We start from the raw sequence: 12,632 nt of genomic DNA on the forward strand, positions 1-12,632 counted from the left end.
CATTGCTCCTTGAAGATGTCCTGGATACTGCGGAGGCTAGTGTCCGTGATGGAGTTGACTAAGTTTACAACTCTCTGCAGCTTATTTCAATCCTGTGCAGAAGCCACCCCCCTATACAAGAACATGTTGTAGCCAGTCAGAATACTCTCGACAGTACATCTGTAGAAATGTGTGGGTATTTTTGGTGACATACCAAATCTCCTCGAACTCCTAATGAAATATAGCCGCTGCCATGCCTGCATTGATATGTTGGGTCCAGGTTAGATCCTCAGAGATAGTGTGTATGGAACTGGAGGTGATAGCAGAGGTACTTAGTGAATACTTTGCTTCAGTATTCACTACAGAAAAGAATCTTAGCAATTGTAGGGATGACTTGCAGCAGACTGAAAAGCTTGAGCATGTAGATATTGAGGATGTGCTGGAGCTTTTGAAAAGCTCAAGTTGGATAAGTCACTGGGACTAGACAGGATGTACCTCAGGCTACTGTGGGAAGCGAGGGAGGAGATTGCTGAGCCTCCGGTGATGATCTTTGCATCATCAATGAGTTCAGGAGAGGTTCCAGAGGATTGGAGGGTTGCAGATGTTGTTCCCTTTTTCAAGAAAGGGAGTAAAAATAGCCCAGGAAATTATAGACTAGTGAGTCTTATTTCAGTGGTTGGTAAGTTGATGGAAAAGATCCTAAGAGGGAGGATTTATGAACATTTGGAGAAGCATAACATGATTAGGAATAGTCAGTATGGCTTTGTCAAAGGCAGGTCGTGCCTTACAAGCCTGATTGAATTTTTTGAGGATGTATCTAAACACATTGAGGAAAATAGAGCCATAGAAATAGTGTATATGGATTTCAGCAAGGCATTGGATAAGGTACCCCATGCAAGGCTTATTGAGAAAGTAAGGGGGCATGGGATCCAAGGGGACATTGCTTGGTGGATCCAGAACTGGCTTGCCCACAGAAGGCAAAGAGTGATTGTAGACAGGTCATATTCTGCATGGAGGTCAGTGACCAGTGGTGTGCCTCAGGGATCTGTTCCGGGACCCCTACTCTTCGTGATTTTTATAAATGACCTGGATGAGGAAGTGGAAGGATGAGTTAGTAAATTTGCTCATGACACAAAGGTTGGAGGTGTTGTGGATAGTGTGGAGGGCTGTCAGAAGTTACAGTGGAACATTGATGGGATGAAAAACTGGGCTGAAAAGTAGCAGATAGAGTTCAATCCAGATAAGCGTGAAGTCGTTCATTTTGGTAGGTCAAATATGATGGCAGAATATAGTACTAATGGTAAGACTCTTGGCAGTGTGGAGGATCAGAGGGATCTTGGAGTGCGAGCCCATAGGATACTCAAAGTTGCTACACAGGTTGACTCTGTGGTTAAGAAGGCATATGGTGTATTGGCCTTCATCAATTGTGGGATTGAGTTTAAGAGCCGAGAGGTAATGTTGCAGCTATATAGGACCCTGGTCAGACCCCACTTGGAGTACTGTGCTCAATTCTGGTCACCTCACTACAGGAAGGACATGGAAACCATAGGAAAGGTGCAGAGGAGATTTCCAAGGATTTTGCCTGGACTGGGGAGCATGCCTATTGAGAATAGGTTGAGTGAACTCGCCTTTCCTCCTTGGAGCGACGAAGGATGAGAGGTGACCCAATAGAGGAGTACAAGATAATGAGAGGCATTAATCAGGTAGATAGTCAGAGGCGTTTTCCCAGGGATGAAATGGCAAGCATGAGAGGACATAGTTTTAAGGTGCTTGGAAATAGGTACAGAGGAGATGTCAGGGGTAAGTTTTTTACGCAGGAAGTGGTGAGTGCGTGAAATGGGCTGCCGGCAGCAGTGGTGGAGGCGGAAATGACCGGGTCCTTTAAGAGATTCCTGGATAGTTACATGGTGTTTAGAAATTTAGAGGGTTATGGGTAACCCTAGGTAATTTCTAAGGTGAGGACATGTTCGACACAGCTTTGTGGGCCGAAAGGCCTGTATTGTGCTGTAGGTTTGCAATGTTTCTATGACACCCAGGAGCTTGAAATTGCTCATTCTTTCCTTTTCTGATTCCTCTACCAGGACTGGTGTATGTTCTCTTGTCTTACCCTTTCTGAGATCCACAATCCAACATCTCACTGACGTTGACTGCAAGGTTGTTTCTGCAACACCACTTAACTAGCTGATCAATCACACTCCTGTACACCCTCTTCTCATCATCTGAAATTCTGCCAACAATAGCTGTATCATCAGCAAATTTATAGATGGCACTTGAACTGTGCTGGGCCACATAGTCATGGGTGTAGAGAGAGCAGAGCAGTGAGCTGAGCACCCGTCCCTTAGGTGCGTCAGTGTTGACTGTCAGCGAGGTGGAGATGTTATTTCCAATCTGCACGGATGGTGATGTTCTGGTTCGGAAGTCAAGCATCCATTCACAGAGGGAGGTACAGATGCCCAGGTCCTAGAGCTTTTTGATCAGAATTGCAGGAATGATTGTGTTAAGCACTGGGCTGTAGTTAATAAACAGCATCCTGACAGAAGTACTTGTATTGTCTAAATGATCCAAGGCTATGTGAAGAGCCTATGAGATTGCATCTGCCATAGACCTATTGTAGTGATTGGCAAATTGCAGTGGGTTCTGTTCCTTGCAGAGACAGGAGTTAATTCTGGCCATAACCTACCTTTCAAAGCACTTCAACACCGTAGAAAAATACAACACTACTCTTTCAAGTAAAAATAATCCCTATGTTTTAGCCAGGAAATTTATTTTCAATTTCTGCCGAAGAAAGGCCATCTATCAGAATCATTAAAGAGGCAGTTGGACATGGCAATGTTTGTACCTGACTTTGTCTGAACCTGTTTGGTTATCAGTGGGAAGAGAATGAATTTGGATTGTGCTTCCAGTAGATGGGGCTATAAGACTCAATGTGACTAGCCACCAAGTTCAGTTGCAAACCTGGCCCAAATTTCTGTTTATAAAGGGGCATTGCAGGTTGGATAACAGAAACTAATTTTTTTTGTGATCTAAAATGCAGCAAAGTAGTGCAATTAAATGTAAAAATGTGCCATTTTTCACTCCCTATCCATGATATACTATAAGTTACTTTCTATATCGCAGGCCTACACTGGTCAGTGTCGACCATGGATATTGCATCCTGGCTGTCTAGATATGCAAGCCAGGGCAGTACGATATGGAGAGCAAGTGGTTGCCCATGTAGGAAGTACCCCCTCTCCATCCATTTAATGAACCCAAAGGAACGGCAGAGACCGATACAGGGTGGTGCCAGAATCATTACAGGAGTTGCCAGTCAGTGTTGAACTCAATGTAGGACTGCCTTAGGAATGCCAGCTCCGGATTTTTCCCTTGCGGTTTACTCTCAAAACCTTCCGCATGAGATAGTATAGACGCAAGGCAGTGGAGGTTTAAGATCAAAGTTTCCTTCTCCTAGATGGGCTACCAATCATGGCTGGTGAGTCCCATCTGCCTGAAGTGACTGGTTTTAAAGAGCCAGCAACCCACCTTTGCCCCTTCTCATATTGGTAGAAACTGTTCTGCCAGGCTAAGCCACACGAGAAGGCCAAGAGCTGGTCTTGGCTGTCAGAGGCTATTTGAGTTGCACACCTTGGGGAGCATTTATAGGTAATGGGAACTTAACCCTATTACTAACCCCAGCTATAACAACCTTAAGGGTGACATGAAACAAAATCTGTCCCTGGTCACAGGGATAGGTGCCTAAAAGCTTTCTCCAAGTAGTAGACGATAGTAGTTTAGGGAGGGTATAGAGTCTTGGCAACTGAAGGCAGAGTCACCTGAAGTAAAACGATTAAGTTTGCGCATGCCTTAGAGGCCACAACGCTCAGATCCTGGGGCTTGTATGGATGGAGCAGATCACAGTGACAGGATTGGGGAAGCCATTAAAAGATGTGAAGGGTGGAAATTAGGGTCAGAGGAGTATGATCGGACTACTATAGGAAAAGTTCCAATGAATGACAACTTTGAATAACCAGGTGAAAGAGCTCATAGCAACGCAGAAGACTGTAACATCAAAACAGCAAGCTGCTGGTTTGCAGGAGCGACCACGCTCTCCCTCGCTAGTGAGAGAGAGAGCTTGTCTGAGATAACGACGTGTTGGGATGCACTATAGTTTTTTGATGGATGGACTCTAGATCAGGCTCTCCTTGTGGGCTTTGCTATTGCTTGCATGGTGGAGGGAGGGAGAGGGGGGAGGGTTGATGCTTTTGCTCTACTTGTGTTTGGGAGGAGAGAGGGGGCTCTGGGGGTTCTGACATTTCTGTCATTCATTGTTTGGGCTTTTTTCTGTTCTGTCAATGTTTGTGAAGACTAAGAATTTCTGTTTGTATTCTGTATACATTTCCTGATATTAAATTGAATCTTTGAGAGGAATATCTATAACACCCACCACTTGCATTGTGTCCACAAATAAACCAATTTGTAGAATCAGTTTCTGGACTTCTATCCTATCCTATCACACTTTCTTTTTTTAAAAGAATGATTGTCTTCTACCTCTCACTGTTCTTTGAAATGCAGAATACTGAATATATTTGTCATTCAGCGTGTCGTTTGCTTTGGCCTCTCAAGACTATTTGACATACGTCCAGATTTAAACTTCCTTATCTTCCCCAATGACATGTGTCAGGCATCATGAACAAACCTAGGTGACCTCTGGTAGGACATTTTCCAACTTTCCATTCAGATGAGTTGCTACATCGAGTTTGTTCTTTTACATTGATGTAAAAGATCCCGAATGCCTCTGTAAACAATTGTTAGATCCTGCTCAGCAATCAATGAGAAATGTGCCATTGGATCAGCACTTGATGACACAGTGTTGATTTGTACACCCACAATATTTTAAAAAATCAAACCATCAGCAGTAAATAATGACCTCACTGCAGAGTGTATTTTTCTTAAGGATGTCAAATGTTTTCCAGCACGTCCAGCTAATTTGTTCCAATTCCAGGCCCCTGTTGTTTCTTAGACAAGAACTCATTGCTAAAAATACACTTAACTTGCTAAATGAGTGTGCTTTTTTGGGGGTAATAATGCTAAAAATACAGCTCCAGACTGCACTGAAAATGTTATCATTTGGCTTTGAGTTTCTATCTGCATGCAGAACAGCAACAATATTATGAAAACTGAAAAAGGTTGGGGGTCTTTCATTGTGCAATACACAAAATAGTAATAGTATCATGCAGAATCAATACTTTGCATATTTAATTGACTCACAATCTAAACAAAGCTGGATGAAATCCAATCTCTTGATGCAAAAATGCAATCATGCAATCCCAACTTTTCCTCATTCATAGTACAGGAGTTTCAGAAATTCAAAACATGAAATTCCCCCTATTTGTGCTTTGGACTTCTGAAGTCCAAGTCAAATCCTAAACATTAATTTATTAATATGAGACATTCTGCAGATGCTGGAACATGTGTGATGCAAAGCAACACACACAAAATGATGGAGGAACTCAGCAGGTCAGGCAGCATCCATGGAAAATAGTAAACAGCCAATGTTTCAGGCTGAGAACCTTCCTCAGGACTCATTAATTTATTGCTAGTTCTTTTCTACTTTATTTTCAATGGCAGTCTTAATGGCGTGCATTAATCTCACAGAAAGGCTTCTTAGTTTAGATTCATACAGGAATCTTCTCCTGAACATACATTTTATCCTTTGCAATCCAAATTGCCCAGTTTGTTGCAAGTATAACGTAGCATCATTTGTGGCTGTTACTTTAAGTGCCTACTCCTGATAAGTGCTTAAAACACTGTCAAAAGTCAGTTTCCAATTAATAGGTGTACACTCCTTAAGACATGAACTGACAGCAACATTCTTTAGCCTAAAAATAGCATTGAGTGAAGTATTCTGATTTAATTGAATGTGCTCAGCTGAATACGGTGGACCTAGGAATTGCTGCTAGGATATGTCATATGAGGGACTGGTTAGTGAGATCCTGAATTAATGTCTTTCAACTGTTGTACTGAGTGGCCCATTACACTAGACTCCCAGAGACCACTCTCAGATCAAACATAGGCTATCAAATTTATTTTCAGTGAGGTGCATATAATTAATTCAGACAAGATCAGTTACCTGTATCATATGGACAATCTTGCCTCTTTGCAAGTTACCAATTAATAGCTTGATGGGAGTAAGCACTGAATTGACACATCTTGTCTGCTACTGCTGCTATGTATGATTAGAAAATTATATCATATTTAAAGCGCTGGAACTGATCATTTAGTCCACCGAGTTAAATCAGTTTTTATGCTCCACATGAACATTCACTTACACACACTTTATCTCTCCTTTTCAAAGTTCTAAAGTTCAAAGTAAAGTTATTAACAAAATATGTATATGTCACTATATACAACCCTGAGATCCAGTTTCTTTCAGGCATTCACAGTAAAACAAGAAATATTCAATAGAAAACCTGCACACAAAGAAAAACTGACAAACAACCAATGCACAAAAGAAGACAATCTGTGCAAATGCAAAAGGAACAATTTTTTAAAAAGTACTGGGAACATGAAAGGGTGTCCATAGCTTGTGGAATCAGTTCAGAGTTGAGGTGAATGAAGTTGTCCACACTGATTCAAGAGATTGTTGGTTGAAGAGTAATACCTGTTCCTGTGTCTGGTAGTGTGGGACCCACGGCTCCTGTACCTCCATCCAAATGGCAGCAGTGAGAAGAGAGCATAGACTGGATGGTGGGGTTCCATGATGACTGATTAGAAAGGCTGGCTCTGTCTTTGGAGTCAAACTGGACACACTGGAGGCTTTGGCAGAACAAAGGACACTATGGAAAATCCTGGCAATTCTATACAATGTTTCTCACCCTTGGCATGGCACCTCAGCAGAACAGAGGAGCTCTTCTAGTAATAGACTAAGACAACTGCACTTGCTCCAAAGAGTGCCATATGAAATCATTCTTACCCATGCCCATTAGACTCTATAATGAGTCAACCTATAGTTGGCGAAGTGATGGCCCCCTCCTGCTAGTCTGATTGGACTCTGTAACTTCCTTTGGGATCAGTAAGTATCTGTCTATCTATACTGTTTTCTAGGGTAGTGCTGCTTGTAAATGTGCTCAATGGTGGGGAGGGCTTTTCCTGTGAAGGACAGTACTGTATCCACCACTTTATGTTTTTCTGCTCTTGGAAATAGGTCTTTCCATAGGAGGCCATGATACAACTAGTCAGGATACTCTCTACTGTGCATCTATAGAAGTCCATCAAAGTTTTAGTTGACATGCTGAATCTGCACTAACTTCTAAGAAGTAGAGTTCTCTGTCATTCCTCCTTTGTAAATGCAATTATGTTCTAGACTAAAGACAGATTAATAATGCCAGGGAATTTAAAGCTACTGACTCTCTCTGCCTCCAATTCCCAAATAAGAACTGGATCATGGACTTCTGTTTCTTCCTCCTATAATCAATAATCAGCTCTTTGGTTTTGCTGACATTGAGTGAGATGTTATTGTCATGGCACCATTGAACCAAATTTTCAATCTCCTTCCTATATACCTATTCATCACCAACAACAGTGGTGTCATCAGCAAACTTAAATATGGCACTGGAGCTGTACTTAACCTCACATTCATAAGTATAAAGCAAGTAGAACAGGGTGCTAAGCACATAGTCTTGTGGTACACCTGTGCTGACAGTGATTGTGGAGGGGATGTTGTTGTCAGTCCAACTGACTGAGGTCTGCAAATGAGGAAAGCAAGGAACAAATTGCACAAAGAAATATCAAGGGTTAGGTTTTGTTGTTTTTGATTGGTTTCAAGGGGATGATAGTGTTGAGTGCTGAACAGCAGTAAATGAAAAGCATCCTGATGTATGCAACTTCACTATTCAGATGTTCTAGAGTTGAGTGAAGAGCCAATGAAATGGCATTTTCTCTTGACCATAAGATCACAAGATATAGGAGTAGAATTAGGCCATTTGGCCCATCAAGTCTGCTTTGTCATTTCATCATGGCTGATCCAGTTTTCCTCTCCCCAATTTTCTGTCTTCTCCCTATATCCCTTCATGCCCTGACCAATCAAGAATCTACCAAACTCTGCCCTAAATATACTTGACCTCCACACCTGCCTGTGGCAAAGAACTCCACAGATTCTCCACTCTCTGGCTAAAGAAATTCCTCCTCACCGCCATTCTAAAATGACACCACTCTTTTCTGAAGCTGTGTCCTCTGGTCTTAGACTTTCCCACCAAAGGAGACATCCTCTCCACATCCATTCTATCAAGTCCTTTCACCTTTAATAGGTTTCAATGAGGTCACCCCTCATTCTTCTGAATTCTAGTGAATACAGGGTCAGAGCCATCAAATGCTCTTCATATGACAAGTCATTCTTCCTTTTATGTTCTAGTTCTCTTGAAATGAATGCTAACATTGTACTTGTCTTCATCACCACAGATTCAACCTGCAAATTAACCTTTAAGGAATCATGCACAAGCACTCCCAAGTCCCTCTGAGCCTCAGTTTTTGTATTTTCTCTCTATTTAGAAAATAGACAACCCTTTCAATTTTTCTTGGTACATATTGGTGCTAATGACATAGGACAGAAAAGCAAAGAGGTCCTGAGAAGAGAATTTAGAGAGCTAGGCAGAAAGCTGAGAAGCAGGATCTCCAGAGTAGTAATTTCTGGATTGCTACCTGTGCCATGCGCCAGTAAGGGTAGAAACAGGACAATTTGGCAAATAAATATGTAGTTGACAAGCTGGTTCAGGGGAAGGGTTTCAGGTTCTTGGATCATTTCATGTTCTTGGATCATTGAGATTTCTTCTGGGGGAGGTATGACCTGTGCAAAAGAGACAGGTTGCACTTGAACCTGAGAGAGACCAATATTCTTGTGGGCATGTTTGCTAGAGCTTTTGGGGAGGTTTGTAACTAATTTGGCAAAGGGGATCGGAACCGGAGTGAAGGGACGCAGGATAGGGACGGATGGTAAAAAAGCAAAGATAGCTGCAGTCAGGCTGTCAGGAAGGGCAGGCAGATGATAGGACAAAATTGCAGTCAGCAAGGGGAGTATCAGTGCATTAGTGATAGAGAATCAAAAAAAGTAGCAAATACAGTACTCAAAGTGTTATATCTCAATGCACAGAGTATAAGAAATAAGGTGGATTATCTTGTTGCACTTTTATAGATTGTCGGGTATGATGGTGTGGCCATTACTGAATTGTGGTTGTAGTTGGGAGCTGAATCTCCAAGGTTACTCATTGTATTGGAGGGATATGAAGGTATACAGAGAGGGTGGTGAGGCTCTGTTGGTAAAGAATGGCATCAAATCAGTGGAATGATGTGACATAGGATCAGAAGATGTTGAACCCTTGTGGGTTGAGCTACGAAACTGCAAGGGTAAAAGGACCTGATGGCAGTTAAACACAGACCTGTAGTTAAACACAGACAAGAACCTGTAGCTGGGATGTGGTCTACAGATTACATCAGAAAATAGAAAAGGCTTGTCAAAAGGGCAATGTAATGACAGTCATGGGAGAATTTAATATGCAGGTAGATTGGGAAAATCAGGTTGGTAATGGATCTCAAGAGAGTTAATTTGTTGAATGCCTAGGAGATGACTTTTTAAAGCAGTTTGTCATTGAGCCTACTAGGGGATCAGCTATTCTGGATTAGGTGTAATGTAATGAACCGGAGGCAATTAGGGACCTTAAGGTAAAGGAACCCTTAGGAGTCAGTGATCACAATATCATTGAGTTCAACTTGAAATTTGATTGAGGGAAAGGTAAGTCTGACATAACAATATTTCAGTGAAGTAAAGGAAATTACAGTGATATGAGAGAGGAGTTGACCAAAGGAATTTGGAAGGTGATGCTGGCGGGAATCACAGCAGAACAGAATTGGCTTGAGTTTCTGGGGAAAAAAATGAGGAAAGTGCAGGTTAAATATATTTCAAAGAAATACTCAGATGGCAAAATAGTACAAGGGACTGACAAAGGAATTCAAAGCTAATGTAAAAGCAAAAGAGAGGGCATACAACAAAGCAAAAATTAACAGGAAGGGAGAGTATTGGGAAGCTTTTAAACACCTACAGAAATCAACTGAAAGAACCACTAGAAGGGAAAAGATAAAATAAGAAAGCAAGCTAGCAAACAATATCAAGGTGGATAGAAAATGCTTTTGCAAGTATATAAAAAATAAAAGAGAGATGAGAGTGGATATAGGACCACTAGAAAATGAAGCTGGAGAAATAATAATAGGGGACAAGGAGATGACAGATGAACTAAATGAGTATTTTACATTAGTTCACTGTAAAAGACATTAGCAGTGTGCCAGGTGTTGAAGCATGTGAGGGAAGAGAAGTGAGTTCAGGGAGAAGCTGCTCAGAAAGCTGAAAAACCTAAAGGTACATCCAAATCATTCACATACAATGTAAGAAGAATCAGTCCCAACACAGAACACTGTGGAACACCACTTGTCACCAGCAGCCAGCCAGAAAAAGCTCCCTTTATTCCCCCTCTTTGCCTCCTGCCAATCAACCAACTTTATCCTTGCAAGAATCTTTCCACTAATACCATGGGATTGCAGCTTGTTTAGCAGCCTCATGTGTGGCACCTTATCAAAGGCCTTCTGAAAATCCAAGTATACATCATCAACCAATTCTCTTTTGTCTATCCTACTTGTTATTTCATCAAAGAATTCCAACAAGTTTGTCAGGCAAGAGTTTCCCTTGAGGAAACCATGCTGACTGCGGCCTGTTTTATCATGTGCTTCCAAGTACCCTAAGACCTCATCCTTAATAATCGACTCCAACATCTTCCCAAACACTGAGGTCAGACTAACTGGCCTATAGTTTCCTTTCTTCTGCCTCTCTCCCTTCTTGAAAAGTGGAGTGACATTTGCAATTTTACAGTCTTCTGGAACCATTCCAGAATCTTGTGAGGGTAAATTCTGATTAGATTAGAGGGTAGTTGTGGAAGGAAAGTATTCTGCCTGGAGGTCCGTGACTAGTGGAGTGCCGCAGGGATCTGTCCTAGGTCCCATGCTATTTGTGATTTTTATAAATGACCTGGATGTAGAGGCGGAAGGATGGGTGAGTAAGTTTGCGGATGACACAAAGATTGGAGGAGTTGTGGATGGAGCTGCAGGTTGTCAAAGGTTACAAGAGAATATAGACAGGCTGAAGAGTTGGGCAGAAAAATTGCAGATAGAGTTCAATCCGGACAAGTGTCAGGTGATGCATTTTGGAAGGACAAACCAGAAGACTGAGTACAGGATTAATGGTCAGTTACTTAAGAGTGTGGATGAACAAAGGAACCTTGGGGTTCAAATCCATACATCCCTCAAGTTTGATAGGGTAGTTAAGAAGGCCTATGGGATGATAGGCTTCATTAACGGGGAATTGAGTTCAAGAGTAGAAAGGTCATGTTGCAACTCTACAAATCTCTGGTGAGACCTCACTTAGAGTATTGTGTTCAATTCTGGTCACCTCATTATAGGAAGGATGTGGAAGCTATGGAGAGGGTGCAGAGGAGATTTACCAGGATGTTGCCTGGTTTGGTGAACAAGCCATATGAAGTAAGGTTAGCAGAGTTGAGACTTTTCTCTTTGGAGCGTAGAAGAATGAGAGGGGACTTAATAAAGGTCTACAAGATTATGAGAGACATAGATAGGGTGGATAGTCAGTACCTGTTACCCAGGGCACCAATAGCAAACACCAGAGGGCATATAAGGGAGGGAAGTTTAGGGGAGACATTAGGGTTAAGTTTTATACCAGAGGGTTGTGAGTTCCTGGAATGACTTGCCAGGGATGGTGGTGGAGGCTAAAACATTAGGGGTATTTAAGAGCCTCTTGGAAAGGCACATGGATGAAAGAAAAATGGAGGGTTATGGGGTAGTGTGGGTTTAGTACTTTCTTTTTAAGGATTATATGGGTCGGCACAACATGGAGGGCTGAAGGGCCTGTACTGTGCTGTAGTGTTCTATGGTTCAACGTATGGTTCTATGGATCTATGGTTGAAAGATTATTACTAATGCCTCCATGATTTCTTCAGCCACCTCAATCAGAACTCAGGGGTGTACACCATCTGGTCCAGGTGAATTATCTACCTTCAGACCTTTCAATTTCCTAAGAACCTTCTTTAGTTATGGTAACTTCTTACACTTCATGACCCCTGCCACCTGGAACTTCCACGATACCGCTAGTGTCTTAGTGTCTTCCACAGTGAAGACTGATGCAAAATACTTATTCAGTTGTTGCCCCATTACTAACTCTCCAGGATCATTTTCCAGTGGGCTGATAATCCACTCTCGCCTCTCTTTTATACTTCTGTTTCTCAAGAAACTTTTGGTATCCTCTTTAATATTACTGGCGAGCTTACTTTCGTATTTCATCTCTACCTGCTTAATGACTTTCTTTAGTTGTCCTGCAGGTTTTTAAAAGCATCCCAATCCTCTAACTTCCCACTTAACTTATGCTCTATTATATGTCTTTTCTTTGCCTTTTATGTTAGCTTTCACTTATCTTCTTAGCCACAGTTGTGTCATCTTTCCTTTAGAATACATCTTCCTCTTTGATATGTATATATCCTGTTCCTTCCAAGTTGCTTCTAGAAATTCCAGCCATTGCTGCTCTGCTGTCATCAGTGTTCTTTTCCAATCAATTCTGGCCAACTCCT

Source organism: Hemitrygon akajei, chromosome 1 (assembly GCF_048418815.1).
Source record: "Hemitrygon akajei chromosome 1, sHemAka1.3, whole genome shotgun sequence".
Classification (NCBI taxonomy): Eukaryota; Metazoa; Chordata; class Chondrichthyes; order Myliobatiformes; family Dasyatidae; genus Hemitrygon; species Hemitrygon akajei.